The sequence below is a fragment of the Carassius gibelio genome, chromosome B13 (assembly GCF_023724105.1).
Source record: "Carassius gibelio isolate Cgi1373 ecotype wild population from Czech Republic chromosome B13, carGib1.2-hapl.c, whole genome shotgun sequence".
Classification (NCBI taxonomy): Eukaryota; Metazoa; Chordata; class Actinopteri; order Cypriniformes; family Cyprinidae; genus Carassius; species Carassius gibelio.
Genome location: NC_068408.1, coordinates 13540443 through 13551059, shown reverse-complemented (window position 1 = coordinate 13551059; position 10617 = coordinate 13540443).

Sequence of the window (10617 nt, the reverse complement as noted above, 5' to 3'; positions counted from 1 at the left end):
GAGACACTCCCGCAAAATCGGTTCCAAATCTTTAACCACCAATCAAAAACACGAATTCGTATGCCTTTCATATTCAACCACCAATAAAATAGGAAGAAAGGCGGGGCAACAACCATAGCATATGTTTTACCACAGGACAGAGTCGATGTCATTCACGAGAGGTTCCACTCGTTTTTGCGAATCGGTTCTTTTGGACAGTTGCAAAGAACTGATTCAAAAGTCACAGTAAGTTTCTGCTCAGTTTCGAATCATAAAAACAAAGTGATTTAAATTAATTTAGTGTAATTATAATCTGCACTTCCAGTTGACAGTACTTAAATGGATTAAAATCTCTTTTTGCACATGTCAAATAAAATTAATACAATCATTTCACAAACACATTTCCATTATCTCGTGTTTTTATTAGTTTTTCTAAGTAACTTATTTTTCCTGAACAAGCTGTTCAGCCTAATCTGTGAAAAAACAAACCCAAAACATTCAGTGTGAATAATAAATAGTTTTGGAAGATTTTGTGAACAAGATCTGAATCAAAAGAACAATTCGTTCAAGAATCTTACAAAAATATATTTTTTATTTGGCTAAAACGGATGATAGTTGAGGGGTACGCACACACACACACACACACACACACACACACACACACACACAGTTAATTTAGCAAGGAATGTTTCAAGAGCTTTATACAATTTTAAGCAGGCATGCAACTTTATATTCAAGAGATTCAAGATTTTTATTCGTCACATACACAGTTATATAGAGCATTTATAACCAGCAGGAAAATGTGAGTCAGTTCCGCTCCGTGGACATTGCAATCAAAAATAAAAATAAAAAAATAAATTATATATATATATATATATATATATATATATATATATATATATATATATATATATATATATATATATATATATATATATATATATATAGCTATGAAAGAATAAAGAAAAGTAAACAATAAAAATATAAGAATAAAATATAAAAAATATGCATACTGTAGAATTAAATATAGAATGGAAAATAATTCATGAAAGTACACTATTCTTAAATATTAAGATACCCAGGGAACGAAATAGAAAACCGAACTAGAACGAGATAGAAATCCATAGAAAATTTCCCTGATCCACATTCAGCTCAGAATCACTGGGGTATGAGCTCATTTGGGCTGTGTGGGCTGCAGCAGTGCATAACTCCTTGGCTCTCTTGTAGTCCAGAGTGCAATGACACCAATCTTGAGGGGCCATGGCACCATTTTCCATAAATGCCCCTTGTAATGAAGATGACATAATTGTTGCAATTAGAGAGAGCAGCTTAGGATAGCCTTGCAGTGACCCACCTTAGCCCAAGTCCATATGGTCTGAAATAGATAATGAGTCTCTTAATGTGCTATGTATACTCAAAATGGACTGTAAACGAACAGGCTGTGATTTTCACCCAGGCCATCATGAAGCGACAGATGAGCCCTTGTGAAACTGTCTTGACAATGTTAGTATGCCACTCTTTCTGTCATGTTCTGTCTGTCACTTTCTCGACTGCAGGGGTGGGGGGGGGGGTCACATCCCTGTATTTGTCATGTTCAAAATTAATGTCATAATAAAAATTAAAATGTTCAGCGAACTCTATTTTGAAGCTTTCATTTTCCACAAACATTTTGTTTAAAGAAAATAAGTCCCATAGTCCTCTTCACTTTTTTGCTATATTGACTGTAATGTATTTTTTTTATTTATTTTATTAATGTATTAATTTGATTACAGATAAAGCATTAATGCTGACACTTGAGAAATTCAAAATTACTTAATTAAATGCAAAACAAAAAATAATTAATTAAGTTGAATTTAAAATCAAAAGTATTCATTAAAATTATATATTTATAATATATATATATATATATATATATATATATATATATATATATATATATATATATATATATATATATATATATATATATACACTTTATTATTTATTTATTTATTTTTTTTATCTGTATGCCGCTGACATTAACTAAAAAAGGGAAAAAACTTCCAGGGTAAAAGTTCAGAGAAGGAATCAGTTGTTCCACATGGTGAGTTTGGCACCAAATGAAAATGTTGTTTGTTTAATTTGAAATGGAATTGTTTCGCTTTGTTAATTTACATGTGTCACAGTCACGGGGGTTACACTGGCTGCAGTGTTTTTTTGTTTTGTTTTGTTTTGATTTAAGTTAATTCTGATACATTGTTTTAAATGCTTTGGAGAACATTTTGGAAAATTATTATTTTCTGAGAACTGGTCACAGGTGACAAGGCTCTAAAGCTTTTAAACTTTTTGCAGTGCAGTGTTAATATAAGACAATGACAGCTTTTACCTATGTATAGTGCAGGTCCATGTGAGTTTTTCTTCTTCTTTTTTTATGAGATTGTGTTGTGTTGGTTTTGACCTTTTTGGGTCAGGTAGCAGTAATACTCTGTGAAAGGAAAACATCAGCGTCAAAAAAGAAATATGCCGAACAGATGAGGAAAATGCATTTTAAAATGTCACGGCTTAACCCCACACAATAAAAATGTTATGTATTTATGAATGCATTTATAGATGCATATGTAAAAGGGCATAATGACCTGACCTAGCACAGATCATTACATTGACATACACGGTTGGCAAGAAGCAGCGCTGTCAAGGTGTAACACGTTGGCTGTGCTGGAGCTTTCAGCGCATGTTTAGTATTCTTCATGTGTGCAGTTCTTTATTAGCTTGTAGAGAAAAAAAATGGTGAGGATGCTGAAATTTCTTTCGCTTATTCCCAGTATGGGTCTTATTGCTTCGGTTCCATTATCAAGTGTTCATTCAGCACACTAAAAGAAGCTGTTTAATATTGTCTGCATTACATGTCGACTTATCATATTGTAACCCCAAGGCATTGCCTGCAAAATTATACATTCCTCTGAGTCAAAGTATGCCTTAAATGCAAGATTATTTCAGTCTGCACATTTCTGTACTGATTGTACAAGTTATTATACAAGAGAACCACATTAGCAATCCATACAAGCAAACAGCCTCTACGCCATGCTCCAATTACAAACTGTTTTGCTCCGAGTATTTTCTTTCTCTTTAGTGCATTATCAAGGCCTTTAAAACTAGTTATGGTAGCAAGATGTATTGCTATTTCAAATACAAGTAATATGAATCTAATGACCAGTAATGAGAGACTGGTTTGCTATTACGAAGAGGCCAGAGACTTGCTAATAAAGCATGCGGACTGCTCCAGGGAACTCGCACTGACCAAGTTGTACATTAAGGCCTTAATGTCTCTAAGGCCTGGGGCTAAATTGAAATGTAAAACCCCAAACCAAACATCATTTAGGGCTATATATCTCTTCATGATGTGCCACTATTTGTGCAGATTGGTGGTGGTTATGATGTAATTTTTTTTCTCTTTTTCAGAACTGTGCATTCTGCAGTGGTCTTTATTATGTGCTCGTCCCAGATAAACAAATAATAAAAAGAATAGGGCTAAGCCCGGAGAATATTGCATAGCAATGATCTAGCTGGAGTCCAACTCATTTAAATCAATAGATAGAGTAAGACCTTTGTGGATATTTTGATTTCTTCATGTAATGCTGAATTGGTTCTGTCTGAGTGCTCATCTTCATTGGAATATGTGCCTTTAAGTTTTTCTTGTTTCCTAAAGATGTGCCCTTGGGCAACATGTTTTCATAATATTTCCATAGGTTTTCAAGTGTCCAAAGACTAGTCCTTCAGGCAAGTAGCAAATAAAATTCAGAAAGGTTTAATTGATATTATTGAGTGTGTATGATAATACTAAATATACTTTGAGTGGTGAAGCCGCTCTCCCGCTATCATTCAATAAATGCATATGTGTTTTGTATATATACGCAATATGAGCTGTGCAGTTTAAAAGTTTTGTTTGTGAAAGTAAACACAGTACATTTTCTAATAATTGCTGTTATGTTTGAACTTTCTTTTCATAAATGAATCCTGGGGGGGGGGGGGGGGGTGTTCGACAGAAATATTAAGCAGAACAACTCTTTTCAACATTGATAAAGATAATAAATGTTTGTTGAGCACCAAAACAGCATATTAGAATGATTTCTGAAGGACCACGTGACACTGAAGACTGAAGAAATTATAGCTTTGCAGCTCATGCATAAAATCCATTAAGATATATTAGATCCAGTTACTGTAAATTGTAATGATATTTCACAATATTACAGTTTTTACTGTGTTTTTGATTAAATAAATGCAGCCTTGGTAAGCATAAGAGGCTTCTTTCAAAAACGTTAACAAATTTTATTCACCTCACATTTTTAAATTGAAGTCTACAGTTGTGTCTCAAATGATGTTTATGAATTTCAAAAGGATTGTGTAATTTCAAATGGAACACTTATCGTTTTTTACTACTTGAAGGTATTTTCCAATTTTTTGTTATTTTGCTGTTAGCTTTAGATGGACAGGCATAAAAGTGGGAATAGGAAAGCGAGAATGTAGATTTACTTTTTCTCATGCCAGCTCTTTTCCTCTGTAGTTTAGATTCAGTGAGGTCTGGCTGTAACCTGTAGTTCCTGTATGGGTTAATGAAGCTGTCTGGTGCTCTGTTCCTGGATGTGTTTGGTGAGATGGCAAGACGCCCCTTTAGCTTTGTGTCAACTCTGCTGTCCACATGGCCAGCCCCTGCCTCTGTGCAACTCATCGATCTTAGGGTCAGGTAGACAGAGAGAGCAAGCGGAAGAAAGAGAAAGAGGACAGAGTCAGGCACAAGGGAGTTGTGTTTGAAACCGTGTGTGTGTGTGTGTGTGTGTGTGCGTGCACATGTTCTGTGCTGCTTTGACATGGTCTCTCCAGACATGTGCACTCTTCTTTGCCCTGCAGGACAACCAATTAGAACCACACACTGCTGGATGTGAAGTAAAGCACTAGCAATGCCATCACCGGATTTCTGACACCTTTCTTTGTTTTTGTTGTTATTTTTCATTGTTTTCAATGCAGTTAATGTTTTCAAGAGTGTGTACTTGGATTCTGCAAACATCTTTTATAATATCCATAATTTGAAGTTTGAATGATCTGTCATTTGTAAACAGATTTGTAAATAGGACTGTGACATTTTATTTTCAGTATTTCTTGCACATTTTGATACTAATAAATTGCATAAGTATAGGGGAATAAATTTGTAATATTTTCATTATTTATTTATTAATTATGAATATTTCTCAGAATATGGTTTCAAAGGTGTTGGGGAAAAAAGCATTTAAAACATGATCCATTATTGTCATGTCCGTTAGTCGTTACAGCTCGTTTTTAATTATTATTTTTAAATGCATGTTTTAAATAAATGATTAAACACAAAATTCATTGAACCACAAAAACAAAAATATCAAAACATTGTTTTGACCAAGATAAAATAATTAAAAAACTGTACAAAAATGATAGGATTATAAATTATAAGAATAGGTTATTCTTGCCTGTTTATATCAAATCCATAGCTGTTTATTGTCTTATTACAAGAATCTGATTCTAGATTAGCAAAATTTCCTGAACGGGATATTTTCAACAAACATACAACAAATCTGGTGAGTTCAATAGACAGGAAGAAAATAAAATGACACTAAGGCCGGCTTTACTTTTTCTCTCTTTAGAAGATGTTTCATGCTTGTTTGATTAGTACAAGCAGTACTGCTACTTGAAGGCGGTCAATGTGCAGGTCAGTGTGGTGTGGTTTAGTTTGCTGATTTGACCTCTTATGACCTTTCTGGGTTTGCTCATCTCTCTTCTCCATGTCTCCCATCTTTAGCTCTCTCAGCCTGACCACAAGTGTCTCCCCTCATACCGCTCAGATACAACATCTCACAATTAAGCCATATCAACAACTTGCTAATCAGTGACCTTTATGTTTATACTGGTCTTCAGCTGAAGGAGATAAGTTGCTTTTGTTTATACTGTAAAGGCCTGGCTCTGCTTCTAAAGCCAGCACTCATTCCACTGTTGAAAACAGAAAATAGGGAAAATTTCATTAATGCACAGAAGCATTATTGTGTTTGTTAAAGTTATTATAATGTGTTCCTGAAAAAGGTTTCGAAGGCTGTTATTGTTTACACTAATAGATAGATAATATAATACAAAATATGAGGTCAGTTTTAATATACTTTTATATACTTTTATAAAGTCTCTTATGCTCACCAAGGCTGCATGTTTTTGGTCAAAAAATGAGGTAAAACCATTAATATTGTTCAATATTATTCACATTTAAAATATATATTTGATATTAAATATTACATTAAAATAAAACATTTTAAAATATATTATAAAATAAGGTTCATTGATTTATTCCCTATGGTAATGCTGTATTCTACAAAATCTTTTGTGCTTAAAAACATTTCTTATTATTTTCATGTTGCGTTTGTGTATTTAATCATTTATAGGAAGTTAAAAAGAACTGCATTTATTAATTTCTTTAAAATAAATCATTCTTCCTCCCAGGATTTCTCCCAAACTTTTGAACTTCAGTGTATGTTTCTACCGAAACCAGATTATATGACCACACGGTTTCTTATATTGTGAAAGACTGAGAGGGAGAAACGCAATGACTGTTTATCGTTGTGGTTATTAATAGTAGTCCATATCTGTGAGTTGAATGACAATAGAAAGGCATACAGTTTCTCTAGCTGTACACATCAGGGAACCTTAACAAGCTTTGAGAATTACTCTGAATTATTCACCTGTGTGCCAATTACAATAATATTATTTACTTAGCACTACCTTTTCCTTTTATGTTCTGCCTTAATAACAATGGATATTGAGTCCCTTAAGTGTTTGCTTAGGTTTGCTTAATTATGATGCCTATTATCATCCATGTATCCACCCACAGCTCATCTACTTTCAGTGCATTCTGTCTCCGCCTATAGAGGCCGCACGTCAAGGATAAACACACACACAAACACACACTTTCACATAAACGACTGAATATCTACTCGCTATGAATTCATCAGAGTAAGATCGCACAGTATAGCAAATATTTATTTGAAGTTTTACGACAAAATCAATATCGTATTCCGTGCCTGTTAAGTTTTTAACATCCATCTGTGAAGAAAATGTCTCTGACCTCCCGTGCTGGGCGTTAATTTTGCTATTTTAACTGCCTCTCAGTGCCATCAGATCATACAAAAGGCATTAGCAAGCATTAGACTGTGTGTGGTTCAGTTGTGAACCTCATAAGTTAACAGTCCTTTTTAATTTGGTCTCCAGTGGGTTGTTAAGAGCAGGGAATGACTATGAGAAACACAGAAACCCTTGGGCTATAATAATTCCCTTCTTTTTCTGTTTCTCTCTCTCTGTCTCTTCTCATGCTCTCACCCTCCATTTACTTCCCTTCTAAGCCCTTGTTCAACCGTGCATCAAATGTAAAATACTCAAGTTATCTTTTCTCTCTGTTTCCATTCTCTTTTTAATTGAACCACAATGTTTATAGTATTTAAAGCCCCTGAAATAGGTTGTACAGATAAAGATTTTACATTAAAAATCCATGAAAAATAGGATTTCCATTTCTCCTCAGATCCATCAGATGAATTTATTCAGATTAGCTTAATATATCTCTATAAGCTGCCTACATCGTAATAATCATAGGGATGTTGCATCTGTATACCTGAGCAGATGAGAGAAAGGGGAAGAAATCAGTTTTGTATTCATGACAGTTTCTCTGCACCGAAAAATCAATCTCAATCAAAGCAGCTACAGAGTTTATCATAAATTATCATGAAAAGGGTTTCCACTGAGTAGATGCTTAATTACAATCTCATTTGAATAATTTTGCATATTAATGAGCGCCGAATGAAAATCGTTTTTGGAGTTCTTACTTGAGCCCGGGAACCCACGGTGATAATCGTAGACCTTTAAAATGTATGTGATCTTATTACCGCACCAAATCCAGCCATTTCTCTCAGCACACAGTTGCGTTATAACTTGATTAATGGATCTGTGTCTTTGACATTAATAAACTATAACCGAATTAGAAAGACTTCATTAGTTTCAGCTTGGACCACATGTTTAGCTGCAACATGAATTAAACTGTTGTGATATCAGCTCCTCATAGCATTTTGTTTGGCTGATGAAAGTTTTCACTGCTACTTGGACTTTTTTAAGACGGGTGAAAATTCATTATCAGTGTTCTGAGCAGCAGCGAGGCCAGAAATTTTCAAGTGAGTGGACCTTGGTGAAATAGGGTTGACCTCAGTGCCTCTGGCTTTTGGCTGAAAAAGAAAAAGACTGAAAACTTATTTCATAAATTGAAAATAAAAATATGAATTTACTTGAAAATGTGATGTTATATAACAGACATACTGGTCAAATATTATTGAAAAGGTCTCAACAAGCATAATTGTTTCAGGACATCAAACAATACTAAATATATGTGAACAGCATAGGCTGTAGGCTACATGTAACTTTTGGGCTGCGTTTTGGTTAGCTTCACCAAACATAGATTGACAGTCCTTGCATTTGCCATTTGCCATAGAATAGAACAGTGGTTCTCAAACCTGTCCTGGAGTAGCCCCTGCCCTGTACAATGTGTATGTCTCCCTCATCTATCACACCTGATTCAACTCATCAGCTCATTAGTGAAGACTGCAAGGCCTGAAGTGGGTGTGCCAGATATTGGGAAACATACAAAACGTGCAGTGCCTGGGGTACTTTATGGAGAGATTTGAGAACCCCTGGAATAGAAGATCAGAACTGGAAGATCGACACTGATCTACTGGGGTCTTGTTACTTATTCTTTACTGTGGTGTACGATATTGACAAAAAATGATATATCAAATTTTTTTTTGGTACTTTATCAATAATGATAATTACACAATATTTTGCAGAGTGTGTTATTGTGCTGGTATCTTAAGGACTACCATGTACAACTGACAGACTACAGAAGCTTCTAAAGTTTTTGTTATTCTTCATTCTGTGTGATCATATCACAGAATACAGAAATTAATCCTTTCCAATAAGTTAGATTTTTACCATTTATGGGCTATATATATATATATATATATATATATATATATATATATATATATATATATAAAGCATTTTTTTCCTAGAAAAGTGCGCATCACCTTTTGGGTCACATTTTTAAAATGTAATCAGTCAGTCAGAGTAATAAAACATTTGGGCTGTTAAGCAAATGAAATCAGTATTGACAAAATTCATCTTTGCAACGCAGAGGAAACACAGAAGCTGCATCTAAAGTGGCATTTAGATGTATTTACCCACTGTTTAATGCAGCTTAGAGGGACATGCAATGCTTTAATCTGCAGTTAAAAATGCATAAATTATAGTTTGATATTTTAAACCCAAAACATTGAAATCTTAATTATAAAAAAAAAATTATAAAAAAAAAAAGAACAAATACTTTAAATGTGAAATCAAAACTGCCAGTAGGTGGCAGCAAGTGACTGTTAATAAGACTGAATCGTGCAGTAAAAGAATGTATACGCGCATAAGTCTAACCTACTAGACTTCATTACATAGGCCTAATGTATGCGTGCATGCTGTAGATGTGTTTTGTTAGGTGAATGCAATATAGGCTACTCCATAACGTCAAATCGCACATCGTTAAAACAACAATTATGATATTATCACAGATGATATAAATATATTGTGTGGACCAGCCGTCGATCTGAGTGGGCCAGTGCTACCCTGGCCCTCAATGTAGCCTTGCCACTGGTTTTGAGCAGACAATGCTGTTGGGATAGTTCACCAACAAAAATTATGTTATTATTTGAACCCCCTCATGTTGTTAAAAACCTGCATCTCTTTCTTCTTTGAAAAGCAAAAGAAGATATATATAAAAAATATAAAAAAATGTTTTCAAACAGCACACACTTCCATCTCAAAATGTCTCATATTTTCCACAGAAGTAGAAGAAAAAAGTCTGGCAGGTTTGGAATGACAGGAGGGTGAATAGCCTAAATTACAGAATTTTTATTTTAGGTTGAACTATCCCTTAAACATAAACACGTTTTATGGCGTATACAATGTGTTGGGCTTTCTAACCTGTTCTAATATGATATGCACTTGTGTAAAGAACAGTCAAAGCTAAATAGCCGTGTGTGCATTATAGGAATGCACTCTCATCCACACATTCTCAACCTCTTAGACCCTGGAGTTAAGCATCACATTTTCAGGGCAGAGAAATACACTTTGTTGGGATCATGGAGAGCAGGCTTGAAAAGTGATCCAACAGCAGAGACTAGTGGCGAGACAGGAGCTTTGTGAATTGTGCTTTTTTTTTTTTTCAGACCCTCGGCTGTTCTTCTTTTATAGCCTTGACCTTTCCCACTGTTTGCTCAATGATCTAAGATACATTTATAACACATTAGGCTGTAAGGGAGGAGGTCATTAGGGAGAGGTCGCCTACAATATACACAGTAAGTAAACTTTCTATACTAATGAAAAACCGAGGGGTCGTAATCCCTGTATGAAAATCCTGTAATGGATTGTATAGACTTGCCGTTCTATGAAGAGTTATAATTAGCATTTTAATATATTGGGTTAAACCTCTGTGTATCCACTTTCTCTCTGTGTTAATTAACGATAGTGATATTTCTGTTTAATGCATAAGAAATGTATGCATATAGCTGG